At 39.0% G+C, this 15,560-nt stretch overlaps 1 long non-coding RNA gene across 1 annotated transcript in view; it reads left to right on the top strand.

Moving 5' to 3' along the window:
* Positions 1-2,900, top strand: part of LOC122807024 — a 1,044,555-nt gene extending 1,041,655 nt beyond the window's left edge. The window contains exon 4 of the long non-coding RNA XR_006365578.1: positions 2,796-2,900. This is a non-coding gene — a long non-coding RNA (uncharacterized LOC122807024). The remainder of the gene's footprint in view (positions 1-2,795) is intronic.
* The last annotated feature ends 12,660 nt before the right edge of the window (positions 2,901-15,560 follow it).

Here is a 15,560-nt window from a genome sequence, read left to right as displayed (position 1 = left end):
AGCAGTTAGAAAGTGCCGTACAGTGCTTTGCAATGCAGGGGGTGTGTGACAGAACCTGTCACACACACCCTGCATTGCTTACTATCTAATTAGTTGCTTTCAGTGTCTGCGGACACTGAAAGCACTTAGAAAGTGCCGTACGGCACTTTCAGAGTGTAAGCGGCATATTGGATGTATGAACACTACTAAAACACGCACCCTGCACTCAGTAGTGTTCATGTCCACTTACCCTTTATCAGTAGTGTGCCTTCATGAATATGTAAGGTGCGCTGCTGTTTGGGCTATGTGGAAACAGGCACTATTCACTCCGTGCGGGAATAACACTATTCTTGCATGGAGTATATTGAATCCTGGGGATAAAATTTACAAGGCAAAGTGTAGTGGTTACAGTGTAGCAAAAGGTAAATGAGTAAGTGTTTATAAGCTTAGGTTTTTCAACTGTTGAACAGTTGAACATGAGTTCAGATTAAACTGTCTGTGAAAGGGAGAAGAGGAGGTAGCACGAAAAGGTTTGTTTAAGAGTGTAGGTTTGAGACAGTGAGTTAGGAAAGATTGCTTGTAGTGTAGAAGTGAAGAGTGATAGGGAGGAAGGTAGCGTTTTATTGAGGTAGGAGAAAGGTGAGATATTGGGTGGGCTATAGAGTTGGGTCAGCCCAGGGGGTGATGCCATGGGTATCAGCAATAGTGATGACTGTGGAGTCATCTGCATACTGCACTAGTGATGAGTGTGGGGTAGAGGTAGATAGATGATTAGTAAAAATGTAAAACAACAGTGGTTCTAGGATTGACCCTTGGGGTAGTCCCATCTGTATAGGGAGTTCGGTGGAGATAGCAGAGCTCCATTTGACAGATTGGAACCGGTAGCTGAGGTAACTAAAGAACAAAGAGATAGTAGTGGTGGATAAGTTTAACTGAGAGAGTTTGTCTAGGAGTCTAGGAGGAGTGGGTGGGAGACAGTGATGAATGCCTTTGAGAGGTCGAGAAAGAGACAGGAGACTAGTTTATTCTAGCTTGTGAGATGGTGTTTATGAAGGAAATTAGAGCAGTAGAGGTACTTTGCCCAGGGTGAAAACCCATGTTGGGTGGGTGTGATTAGGTTCTCTTGTGTAAGGTATTGTAGGATTTGTTTGTGTACACATTTTTCCAAGATCTTAGAGAGAGGTGATAGAATTGCTATGGGCCTATGGTTGGATAGTTCGTTGATTTAAGTATATATATATATATATATATATATATATATATATATATATATATATATATATATATATAGATAGATATATAGATATATATATATATATATATATATATATATATATATATATATATATATATATATATATACATATATATAATACACTATCTCAGATACTGTCAGTACACCCCTTCCACCACATACAGACTATCCTGTATGTTTGAAAATAATCTTTGAGAGAATTAAAATAAAATAATTGGGACATATAAGTAATAGTAATAATAACATATATACACTGTTTCAGATATTACAGAAAAGGAATTTTGATAAAGTATAATTTTTTTTGCTTGTATCTTGCATTTGAAAATGAACTGTAATAAATGACAAAACTGAATATCTGTGAGAAAGCTATTTAGGCAAAATAGAAAATGAGAATTATTTTTCTTTTTTTTTTTTTTACTATTTTTGTTCGAAGACTAGCCTTTTCTTGTTGCTTGTCTCTTTAAGCTGAGACGAGTGCAATCCATGTTTTCTGATTGATTAAAAAGTTTCTTTTTCTGAGAAAAGTGCACCGCATCCTCTAGAGAATTAAAAGTTTTCTGACCTTCTGGTAAAAAGATTCTAATTCTGGCTGGAAAAATTAGTTGAGCTTTTAATGTTTAGCTTCTTTAAGTCTTTTATGAATGGAATACATGCTTTCCTTTTGGTCATAACAGATGCAGTATAGTCACTGTCAAACTTGATAGTGCTGTTATTTATCTTTATCAGAGAATTAGCCCAAGCAGCCTTCAGTACCAGGTCCTTGTCTTGGCTGGAGAGAAACTTTACAATAATAGAAATGGGGACCGGAGGATATGCTTGTGTGTGTACTTACATGTGTGTGTGTGTGTGTGTGTGTGTGTGTGTGTGTGTGTGTGTGTGTGTGTGTGTGTGTGTATGTGTGTTTGTGGGTGGGTGGGTGTGTGCATCTGAGTGCATGTGTACGTCTGTGTGTTTGTGTGTATGTGTGTACGTGTGTGTCTGTCTGTGCATGTCTCTGTCTGTGTCTGTACAGAAATGTATGTCTGTATAGCCTGCTAGGACTATTATTGGCACATAGAGCACCCAGCTGATCAGTGCAATATTGCTTTAGTTAAATGATGCATTGTCATGCAAATTGTGCTTGTGGGAATGTACATGTCTCTGAATCACAAGTTACACTGCTTCTACAAATCCTGACAATGAACACATGGTCTACTGTTACCAAAAAAGATATATAGAAACATGTACTTTGAATGGGATGGATAGTAATTTTTGAAAGTTGTTATACCCTAAAGTCCTGGCAACCCCTGATACTGCATTGTGTAATGTGTAGTATAATGTTTGCATATGGCACCTTGCGTGTTCGCATGCTTCTTTGTGCTAGTGATTACTGATATACAGGTTGCCATTCTGACATTAATTCTACACTGCATGTTACAATTTCTGTGAAGTGTTGTGTATTGCAAACACTTCCACAGTTGCAGGTATTATCAGTGCCTATGTGTTTTGATTCAGTTTCGAGTTGTATTAAAGTGCTGCATTTTACATGCTTATAAAATAATTTATGCTTTCCTGTTTTCAGAGTCTGAGGTGTGAAAGAGAAGAATGCATCATCAGCTACCTTTGAACAATGCCAGCTATATATGAGGAGACGACAGTCTCTAACAGTTTTAGCTGTTCAGGGTGAGTAACATGTCTCTATTTATTAATTCCTAAGGAAGAAGATTGTGCATTGTGCTGCACTGTGTCATGTTTTATGTACTTTTATTTATTTGACCATCTTCTACGGCATGTGTGTAATCCTCGCCATCATGGGATTTTGCCAAAAGAATCATTGCATGTGTACGTTGCACACATAATGACAGCTTGCTTTGTTACCTTATTGTCACAATGAAGCACACTGTCTTATATGGGACTTTTTTTTTTCAAATGTGTTTCTTCCATGCCTTGGATAGGTGTTGCCTTGTTTGCCCATCTTACAAATCATTGTATTCCTCTTGCGAGTTTTATGCATTTAGAATGACAGGATCTTTGACTTCAGAAATTCCAATGTCTCCAGCCAAGGCAAAAGAATATTTAGAAAATAGGATTTATGCATCGTTATTTTTTGGCTTTGATGTTTTACACCGATATCTAACTTAAAAAAAAAAACATGTCCTACCCTGCAACAAGCCAAAGTTAATTATTTCAGAAAACTAATCTTTAGTGTATATATAAGATCATTTGGAACACTTTTGTAGAAGCACATCATGTTACTGACAGTGATGTCAAGGACTGGGAATGTTACATATGTTTGATTAACATGTTGTGTAGGACAAATCATTTACAAAGGTAATCCTAATTCTCTAGTTATATATGAAATTGCCACAGTATTCTGTGAAAATGCAGTTAAAGGCTTCAGAGAAGTGAAAAATCTGAGAGTAATGTTTTTTCTTTTTTTTCTGTTATCCAGTACATCAGTAACTTGATGTGTGGTACCGCTACCTATTCTAAAACCATCTTGTATATCTGGAAGTTCTCGGCATAAATACTGCTAAACAGTAGCTTGCTGCATCTTTTGGTTAACAATTTAAGCACTCCTTAGCATTGCCCTTTTTGGTATTGGACTGTAAACTGACTTTTTCAAATCCAATGGCAACTGTTGTGTTTCTCATATTTGCTTGCAAATTGTTTGCAACAATATAACAGTCATCATCAACCCCCATTTTCCCATTTTCTACATGGAGTCGAGGTGTCATGTTTACTGTTGCCATCTCTCTCAATCCAATGTTACTCTCCTACCTTGTTTGATAAACATGCTTGACTTTTGCAGGTCTTCCCACATGCAGTGCATACATCTCTGATTGTCTTCTGTCTATCCCAAATCTTATTCACCAGATTGACTTCTGCTTTTCTGCACAAGTGACCAAACCACCATAATCTGTTCTCTTCGACTTTCACTGCAGTTGGAGCTACTTTGGCTTCTTCTCTGATATCCTCATTCCTTTGCCTATTCCATAGTATGCATCGTACCACACATCTCAGGCACTTAATTTCCATCACTAGCTTCTTCGACTGCTTTACTTTTACTGCCCAGGTTTCTGTACCATACAGTAGTACTGGTCTCACCACCGTTTTGTACACCTTACTCTTCAGCTTCTTTGGCATTCTTCTGTCATACACTTCCTCTTGGCATTCTGTGCTAGTTGGCTGCAGATTATCTGATTCTTGCTTTGACCTCCTCACTCAGGCTTCTCTTTTCCTCCATCACCCCTCCCAGATACTTGAAGCTATTAATTTCTTGCACTATTTTCATTCTATCTCATTTCCCAGCTTCTTCTGATTCCCCCCATTTGCTGTCATAACAAATGTCTTGTTGGTACTCAGTTTCACCCCATTTGCTTTCAGTTTTGCATTTCATTCCCTAACTTTCCTGACATTCTTGCTTAGAGTCTGCTTATAATGATACATTGTTTGCATACAGCAACTTTGTTGATCTGTCCTCACTGACCTGCTTGCTAATATAGTTCATTATCAATATGAACAGCAGTGGGCTCAGAACTGAAATGTGATGTACACCCACTACCAATGGGAACCTCTGTCTGACTCTGAACACTATTCTTTCTTTAGTCATTGGATCCTTGTACATAGCTTGCACTAATTCTATCAGTGTTTCTGGGACTTCAAGCCACCATAGGACTGCCCAAATCATCTTTCTTGGGACCTTGTCATATGCCTTATCTTCATCTTGGAATACCCATTTGGACTCTTCTAATCTCTAGTTTCTTCTGAACTATCTGTCTCACTGCATACATTAGGTCAGTTGTGCTGCATCCTGATCTGAATCTAAACTGCTTATCTCCCATCTTAGTTTCTACTACTGCATATTCATTTATCAGTCACCCTCTTCACAACTATCATGGAGGTTGATAGGAGTTTGATACCTTTGTACTGCCCACAGTTGTGGATGCCCCTTTGTTCTTGTACACAGGCATTACTATGCCTGTTCTCCAGTCATCTGAGATATGCCTTTCTCACTGTACTGCTATGAGTACCCTGAGGAGACATTTCTCTCCTATCTCGCCAAACATCTCAGTCTCATCTGAGCCTACTTCTTTCCCTGACTTCATTTTCCTTAGTGTTGCTCTTACGTATTCTAGCATGGGTTCCTCTTTTTCTTTCATCATAGGCTGTGTCTGGGACCGTATAGCTTCTGGGCAGTTATTCTCCATTTAGTATCTACTGGGAGTACCCCTTCCACATGCTTCTGATTTTCTTGGACTGTTGAGCAGGTTGTTGATGGCATCCCTTATGAAGGGTGTCTGACTATCTTCTTTATCTTTCTGATAGAGTTTGTTTGTGCCATCTATTGAGTCAGTTCCAGAAGCAGGTAGAGTGCCTCTGATGCCTTGTTTTTTGCTATTACAACTTTTCTCTTAACCTGTTTTCCAACCAGTATTCCTATTTAGCCTGCTCTGTCTTTTATATTGACCACGTTTTTTTCCTGCATTCCTTCTTTGTTTTGATTACTTCCTGCACTTCTGCATTCCAGCACCAGCTTTCCTTATGTATCTTATTTCTGTACTTGGCTCAGCAGCGTAACTGTTCTGTAGTCCTCACACATGCTATTTTGAGGTGCTGCCATTCTTCTTCAACGCCATCTGGTTCCTTTTCTTCCTGAGGTGCCACAGCCCTGAGTAATTCTTAAACTCTTGTGCTTTTTCTCAAGTCAACTTTCTCTGTTGACCTTAGATCCTTCTTTGATCACTCTTGAGCTGCTTGTGACAACTAGTAGTTTATGCTATGGGCTGACTGTTTCACTGGGGATGACATTGCAATCACTGGTTTTACCCCAGTGTCCTTTCCTTACTAGGAGGATATCTAATTAAGTTGCATGTTGGCCACTCTTGTATGTGGTCTTGTCACTATCTCTCTTGCTAAACCATGTGGTGGTCACTATCAAGCCATTTGTCAAGACAGAAGTCTAGAATGGCCTGTCCTTCTTTGTTCCTGTTGCCCCACCCATGTGGACCCAGGCAGTCCTCATATCCTATTCTGTCCCTTTTGATATGTGCATTCAAGCCATCCATTATCAGCACCAATTTGTGTTGCCCTGCTTATCTTGTAGCTCCTGCAACTGCTGTCTGAATCCACTTTTCTTTAATATCACAACCCTGCTGTGGGGTATAGGCTAAGATTATTAATAATGCCCTATTCTTACACTGGAATCTGATTGCCATGAGTCTGTTACTAATTCCGATGATATCCTCTGCTGTCTTCTAAAGCCTCTCCCTCACCATAATTCTCAGACCATTTCTAGCCTGTCCTCGTTCTGTGTAGTAGGGTCTGGTTCTCAACCCCTGTGGCTTTGCTTTACTGCCGTTCCATCTTGTCTCCTAGATACAAAGGATGTCCAGCCTGCTCCTAAACATCATGCCATCAGATTTCAAGATGCATCCTGTCAGTGAACCTATACTGAGTGTAGCAGTCCTTAGTTCATGTTATACAGATTGGTTTTGCATCCAGTTTTTGCTCAACAGAGCTATCCCAGGTAACCCAAGCTAGGCAACTGGACACCAGATGGCCAGTAGCTTATTGACCCAGGCTGATAGACTTTATGGTGGGCACACACTGCCCAATAGGGCCATCCAGTATCAGAGGATGCTTTAACTGGTTACCAAATTTTAGGTTTTTCAACATGTGAATAGGAGAAGATGGAAGTAAATGTATTTCAGCAGTATTAGCTAGATCAAGATATGTGTTACAGTTTTTTTTTTATCAATTAATGCCTGGTATATTACTGAAACGATTTCAACAGAATCCTTGTCAGATATAAATAGACTGGCAAATCTTTGTAAAAGGTTGCACAGATGTACACACACACACACACACACACACACACACATATATATATATATATATATATATAAAATATATTGTATGTTATATGTTATATGTTACACGTTATATTTTATACATTTTATATTATATGTTATAGTAAATAGACAGATCAGGATACATATACATATATAGATATATTGCATATATTTTATGCTTATATATTTCCCTCATTTACATTTTCATTTTTTTCTCAAAATTTATATTTAACTAGCTGTTCAGTCACTTCTGTTATCCTCAATCTAATCTTAGGTTATTGATTCTATGATCAGTCATAGTGAATCTAAAAACTAATCATATCAGGAGACATTTTTATGTTAACTTCTTAAAGTGCCCTGCAATTAAATAATACTATACAGCTGTTATAAAATGCTGACAATATAATTCTTCACATTATGTTTCTTAAAACCAATTATAATGGCATTAAAGCAACTATTTCAGAAATAACAAAATTCTTTAAAGAAGACAAATCTTCAGCCACTTAATTAAAAGATTGGAATTAATCTTTAAAAGTTGTAGCCAAGTCATTGTGATTTAATTATCATAAATATATTCCCACTTGATAAAATAAAATTCAGGAAAGATCTAGGTTTAAGTACTCATTTGAAAGATACAAAAATCCATAACATTTTCAAAGATCGTATACATTTTCTATATTATGGTGATTTTGGTAGGCCACTGGTTTTCTAATGTAGGCAAAAATGTTACTAAGATCAGAGAGGTAGCTAGGAGAAGGGGGCAGCTGCTCTGGGTGCAAAGTTTATAGGGCATGTTTGGAAGATGCCCAGTACCAGTATTCCTTTCCATACCAGCATTTCTAATTTTTTTAATAAATAAGATGACCTTTTTTTTCTGCTCACTTAGTCTTGAAGTGTTGAAAAGTACAGAAAGGGGCCTAGGTTTCTGCTTGCTCTTGCTTGGTTCTGCAGGTGATGAGCATTATGAGCACTGGCCAGATAGCCAGAGTGGGGAACAGACCTTTTTTTTTAGCGCCTTCATTGAGGATATTGCTGCTTTGTCCAGTAGTTGAGGCCACTAGCCAGAGAGGGGAGTGGACCTTTTCTTTATTCTGCTCTGCATCTCTCAGAGTTGAGGGGTACTAGATTAAAGAATGACACTGAGTATGATGGCCCAATTACAGCCCAGTTAATGATTACATATTATAATTAATAATACATGGAAATATTATCACAGAGTATTAATCATTAAAACAGTGAACTTTTAACTTTCAAGAATCGTATAACTATGTATAGGCTAACAGTGCATCTGTTATAGATAACTGGTTTAAACTACCACTACTGTCTCCATAAGGTGCAGTAAACCAATGGGTTGCCAGGCAGATTTTGTTTTTAGACTAATGTTAGTGAACTAGTCCACCATTTCCTTCAGCATATCAGTCTTCATACTATTCTCATTTGTAAATTAATTAAATCAATATATCTTGTAAACATTGCACTTATCAAGATGGAAGATAAATCTGAATTAGAACTATCACATCACTGACCATTTTATGTCTTAAATGTTGATTATTAGATAACTATGAGAATAACAGCACAAAGCCTGTGGTCATGAATTAATAGAATTTTCTTTCTCATGGGTTTATAGGTTCATGGGTAGGTACTAGGCTATCAGCCCTGGGGCCAATATAAGCCTAGCCAAAAAGATTCCCTGGCTTTCGCCACCAAAGAAAATAATTTTCCTGTGCTCCTGTCAAGCAGTGCCACAGAAGTGATCCCCAGGGGGAATTTTCTATTTCCCATCCAGTCATCAAGGTTTTACTTAAGGAGGGCCAATGAGGAGCTTTGCTTGACATCAATGGGTAGTTTTTTCCAGAGTATGGGAAGTTTCTGGGACAGGAATCTATCCGTCCAGCATTTTCTGTTTATTGTGGTGACAAGGTTTAGGTCCCTGGAGCATGTGGTTCTGAGAGATTGGGATTTCTTTAAGTGTAGCATGTCCAACAGCTCTGGGTTTGACATAGCTTTGTATGTCAGGCAGAGATTGCCTCTGAGTAGGCGATATGCGATGGAGTAGAGCTGGAGTTTTTTGAGATGGTCTGCATATGGCATCCTCTTAGTGAGGTATTTCTGTGGCCTTTCCAATTGTTGTAGGTGTCTTGTGATATACATCCCAAATGGGGCATTGTACTCTATAATGGGTCTGATGAGGGATGAGAAGAGAGGAACAATGACCTCCTTTTTTCTAGAGGAGAACCCTTTTGTGATGAGGTGTGCCACGTAGAAGGATTTCCTGACTACTGTGGTGATGTGGTTATCAAAGGAGAGACTAGTGTCCACCTGTGTCCCGAGGTCTCTTATCACACTTTCAGTGTCTAGTGAGCTACTGCCTATGTGGTAGCTCATGGGTACCAAGTTTTTCCCAAAGGGGATGATAATACACTTCTTGGCATTGAGCTCGAGGCCATGATTTTGACACCAAGCATCTGTCTCTGTGAGGCCCTTTTGTAGAATGTCTACATCATTAGGTGATTCTATTATGGCTCCCAGTTTGCAGTCATCTGCAAACTTTATTAGTCAAAGACTTTCTGTGTTGGCCTGCACTGCAGAGAAGTAGATGCAGAACAGGAAAGGACCCAGGACCAAACTGTGTAGTACTCCACTCGTCACTGGTCTGAAGTTGGACTTGGAGTCGGCTACTTTTACTGTGTGGGTTCTATCAGTGAGCCAGTTGGCCACCCATCTTGTGACATAGGGATTTATGCCTAGTTTAGTGAGTTTATCTATAATTCCAGAGTGGGGGATGGTACTGAATGCCTTGACGAGGTCAAGATAGGCTGTCTGTACTACCTTGCCCTCATCTACAGCTCTAGTGGCTGCTTCAAAGAAGTCAGTCAGGTTTAGTAGACATGCTCTACCTTTTATAAACCCAAACTGAGTGGGGTCCAGGGTTTGGAGGTTACCTGTGTCTTTGTTTATAAGCTCCAAGATGATACTTTCCATGGCCTTGCAGACCAGGCTCGTCAGGCTAATGGGGTGGTAGTTTCCGGGGTCCATGGTGGCACCCCTTATGTGGAGTGGGATAACCGTCACTGTGCACCATTCAGTAGGCATATAGCCTGAGGTGAGGCTATGATTGAACATGGTACTTAGGTGGGGTGCCAGTTCGTTCTGAAGTTCGTGCAGTATGCAGCCTGGGATGTTGTCTGGTCCCATGGATGCTGTGTTCTTGGTTTTGGAGAGTGCGGTCTTTACTTGTTCATCCATGATTACAGGGGCTTTGCATTCTTCCGGTATTAAGATGGGCCCTTTGGAGGGTGAGAGGGGGGTAAAGTTAGGACTAAACCTATCTGCCAGGATGTTAGCAATATCGGTTGGTTCTGTATATTTAGTGCCATTGTGCTGTAGCTCAGAGCAGATTTGAGTGTTGCAATTGAGATTCTTGACATAGCTGTAGAATGCTTTTTGGTTGTCTTTAGAATAAGTTGCGATTTTATTTTCATAACCGGCTTTGGATGATTTTAAGAGGGATCTCAGCTTCTTGCTGAGGCTGACCAGGGAGTTACTCCAATCTTGGGATTTTACTCTTTTTTGCAACAGCTTCTTCCTTCTGTTATAGAGTTTGTTTATGGCAGGGGACCACCAGATTGGCTTCCTTTTTTGGAGGATAGCGTCTTGGTTCTGTTGGGGATGGCACGATCCATGCACTCATGTATGTGCTTATACAGTGCATTTGTGTAAGATTCAGCAGTCGTACCTCTATTTTCCATCTGCATGGGTGTCGTGATGTTTCCACTTCTGTCTTAAGTAGCATGACGTTGGCTTTGGACTAGTTTTTAACAATGGTTTCCTTAATGGGGGGTGGGGGTGGGATATGGATGTCTAGGGCAAGGGCGATTAGCTTGTGGTTGGATATGACCAGCGAGGAGTTGACCTCTGGCATAGAACACTGGTTACCCATATTGGTAATGACCAGGTCCAGGATATTGCTGCCCCTGGTGGGGGTATGGACAAGCTGATCCAAGAAGTTGGAATTTATGAATTCCAGAAAACATTGAGCAAATGAGTTGGTACATGAGTAGTTTTCCCAGCTGATGGTGGGGTAGTTGAAATCACCCATAATTAAGGTATTTGGTTGTACCTTAATATTTTCCAGTATCTTAAGAAATGAAGAGTGGGAATCCTGGGGCATGGTGGGGGATCTGTAGCAAGCTACAGCCTGGATTGCAGTCTTACCCCAGTGTTAGTTGCACTTGGATAATTTCAGATGCATTATGTTGAGCAACTAGCCTGGAGGTGTGGATATCCCTAATGAATATGGGCATGCCTCCACCATTAGTGTTTCACTCCAAGTTAGGTGCCTGAAAGGTGTGGTATGAATTATAGCCTGGTAATGCAGGGCTGGTCTCTGTAGCCTTGAACCAGGTCTCTGTCACTGCACAGATGTCAATTTTCTCCATTTTAAGGAGTGCCTCAAGTGAGTGCATTTTGAGGTTTAGACTTCTAGCATTGAGTAGCATTACCCTCAGAGTTTGCTTGCTTGTACCTGTTACAGTAATGAATTTAGCATTTGAACTTTGCCTAAAAAAGGCACTATAGCAGTGGCAAGTGCTTTAGCCAGTATCCGGAATCCCAGGGGCAACAGGTGCAGGCCATCTCTGGCAAAGCATCGTGGTCTGTCGTCCATGTCGCCCCAGGCAGACAAATACTGGATCCCCTTAGAATGACACCAGAAGGTTAGCCAATTGTTGAAGTCAATCATTTTGTCCTTGTACTGTGGTATCATTCTGGGCAATGGCAGGATGCTACTGAGGTCTAGGGTCATACCCTCCTGGGCTACAAGATCTGAGAGCTCCTCCATGTCTCTTTTCATGTAGTCCAGGGAGGTACGTCTCAGGTCATTCACACCAACATGGACAATGACAGAGTCGTATTTCTACTTGTTGTGGCGTGACCTGAGTGCATGCATTATGTGGCAGATCCTGGCTCTCAACAGGCAGCTGACAGAAACTTTCTCCTTGTTTAGTCTGGTGAGTGGGACATCGGTGTGCCTGACTATAGAGTCACCTATGACTAGTGTGTTGGGTACATTGTTTTGCCTTATGGGCTGAGGTTGAGTGGCACACTGATTTTGTGGGCTATGTGTCATTTGGGTAGTGTTGGGGTTGGTGGTTGTCTGTGTTTCTGCTAGGGAGGTCTCTGTTGCTTGGGCAGATTTTTATTGAGAGCCTCCATGAATGTGAGTGTGTGCTTTGTGCTTCTATGTGTGGGCTTTGGTAGTGTGGGTTTTGAAGGACTATGTGTTGAGTGTGGTGTGGTGCAGGTGTTAACCTTCTCCTCTTGACTATCTAGTCCAGTCTTGGCTGGAGAGAGCTTGGCTTCCAGTTTGGCTATATAAGTGCATCTCTCACAGGTTGCAGTGTTGGGTGGTAGGAGGAGAGTGTTGTCAGTGTACATGAGGCAATTGCTGCATTGCCCCAAGATGCCCAGATTCATCAGGTGGACAGGAGAAAACACAGAGAGCTGATCCATGGACATGCCTGGATAGGTGCTTATTAATTTAAGTAGTAAGAACTGTTTTCCTCTTGGCAAGTGAGGAAAGTCGAGTGCTGTAGTAATTTATAGTTTACTTAGTGCTTACAACAAGTTGTGAGGAAATGCTGAGCACAAGGAAACAATTTTGACTGCTAAAACTAAAAAACTGGATAGTTCTAGTACCACTCCCAAGAAGAGAAGTAAGACACAGCCTGTTTGGTGATCCACAGTCTTGTCCCAGATGATGCAAGGGTCTGCAGGCTTGTAGCCTTTTTCTGGTAGATGCCTCGAATAGCAACCAGACCAATCAGGCATGTTAAGCACAGACACTCACTCTCCAATCAGAAAGAGTCAGGAATCAATGCACTCTGCTCCTACTCTTACCAGGATCAGAATATAAGCACAGATTCTAAGCTGTCACCTATAAAGCAGTTATTACGTTTTCTGGTGATCAGCAGTCTCCAGGAAATAATTTAACTTCACTCCTTCTCTCACCAGGAGAAAACAGAAACACTAATCCCAAGATGACTACTGAGAGAGAGAATATGGACTTTACAATAACTGGTGGTTTTGCAATAGATGCTTAAAGGTAAGATGAAAAAATGGTTTATCCTAAACACTGCAGCATGCACTAGAGGAGTTAGATGTGAAAGTAGGTAACTTACCTGTTTAAAAGTTAGGTTTTAGTGGAGAGTCACTATTTTTAAAACAGCAAAATAGATTGAAAGGGGGTGGTCACTTTTGTATTCTGGTACTATGGAATACAGTAGGATGGCCAATAAATTTAAATAGTTGAAGGGGAGTAATTTCACAAAAGGATAATTTTGTGCTTACTCACACCACCCAGTAAAAGCAGAGAGGAAATGAGATATATGGCCAAATTAACATAAGGGACAGGCAACTAGAAAGACAGTGGTGTTTAAGAACACAGTAGTAACCGGGTGGGAAAAATTTTTGTCTGACTCACAAGAGACAGGCTGTGGTCTCTTTTCAAGTTTTAATATGCAGTTAAAAGCAGAATACAAGTAAAACACAGTGTAAATAAAATCACAGTATACAAAATAGAAAAAGGCAGTAAAGTAATACAAAACACTACAAATAAAAAGCAAACTAACCTTTCCATCACAGCAAACTGTAGCAGAATCTGGGTGAGACTTTCCAGTAAAGCCATTCTCAAGTCAAGGAAACTTATTGAGGCAGTAAAGCTTTTCAGATGTTTCTTTCTTCTTTCTTTTATTTTTGAATCTTGCTTAACTCTATTTCCCAGCCAAATTAAATATGATACTTTTAAAACATTATTAATACAGTATATAGTATTCTTAATTTACAATGTTACAAATTTCCAGAGCTTCATTTATTGATCATTACTAATTTATATTTTGTCACATTTGCAAGAGCTAAAGTTAATAGTTAGGTTAATTCTATTTTATGATATACACAGGTGTAAGACAGGGGAGCTGCTTATCATCAACCTATTTGTTTCTATGTTTAGTACTGTATTATTAAGCTTTGAGCAAGTGTTGAGAAGTTATAATTAATTATCATCAATGTTATAATGGATGCTTGTGCTGGTGATTTGATTTTGATAGCTAAATCATTAACAATTTCAGTCAAATTAAGACATTGTGGGATTATTAATGAAAGTTTCAACATTTGGACTGATCTCTTTTTGTAATCTTTAAATTGGTGAACTGGAATAGATTATTTCAACTCTTTAATTTCTTTAGAATGCTTTAATAGAAGATGTTTACTCAGGCAACATTAGATGCTTATAGCTATTGTCAAAGCACTATAAAATATGGATTAAGTAAGTACTCTTCAATATACTTTTTCTCATCTAGACAAAGAAAATGTAATTACAAAAATGGCCCTTCTCCTCTTAGTTATTTTTCGCTTCAAAATATATTGGCTTCTCCCCATTCTCCTGAAGAATGCTGTTAGATTTTGATTGTTTTTATTTTCTCTGTTACGGTTGATCTGTATGTATTCCATGGACAAAAGCTGCTACTTTAGTGTACCATTTTAGTATGTCATTTCACAAGTATACATTAACATGTTACACTTCAAACGTTCATCAATTTAAATTTTATGCAATGTAGTGAGTATTTTTTTTTGAAAGCTAAACTTTTCACAGATTATGAAAGCAGCCTATAACAGTCAAAACTTTATAGAATTGTAGGTACATACTAAGGAGTCAGCCTGTATGATATATATATATATATATATATATATATATATATATATATATATATATATATATATATATATATATATATATATATATATATATATATATATATATATATCTATATATATATGTATATATATATATATATATATATGTATATATATATATATATATATATATATATATATATATATATATATGTGTGTGTGTGTGTGTATGTATGTATATGTATATATATATATATATATATATATATATATATATATATATATATATACATATAAATAGAGAGAGAGAGTCTATATTAAATCAGTGAACGCTTAAAATAGCGAACGCTGATTTATCAACCCCTTATAAAAATCATAGGATCATAGGAGGTTACTAGGCTAATGGCCCTGGGGCCCTTACAAGCCTAGCCAAGAGTTTATCCCCAAAAAAGAAACCTCAGTCAGCACCTGTTGCCCCTGTCAATGAGGAACAAAGGTGGAACTCCTGGGACAAATTTGTGGTTTCCCATCCACTCATCAAGGTTGCACTTGAAGAGGATCAGTGAGGTACTCTGTTTGACATGTATGGGAAGACTATTCCAGAGACAGGGCAGCCTCTGGAAGACAAACTTGTCTCTCCAGCAGGTTTTGTTGATGTTGCATATTAGATTTAAGCCTATCGAGCGGGTAATGCGTGACGAGTTAGACTTATGGATATGGAGCATCTCTAGTAGGGCAGGGTCCGATATTGCCTTGTAGGTGAGACACAGATCACCTCTGAGCAATCTGTATGATACAGAGTA

Source organism: Protopterus annectens, chromosome 7.part0 (genome assembly GCF_019279795.1).
Source record: "Protopterus annectens isolate FY-2018-M chromosome 7.part0, PAN1.0, whole genome shotgun sequence".
Lineage (NCBI taxonomy): Eukaryota > Metazoa > Chordata > Ceratodontiformes > Protopteridae > Protopterus > Protopterus annectens.
The sequence above is the reverse complement of the archived record's forward strand: the minus strand, read 5'-3'. Positions and strand labels throughout refer to the sequence as shown.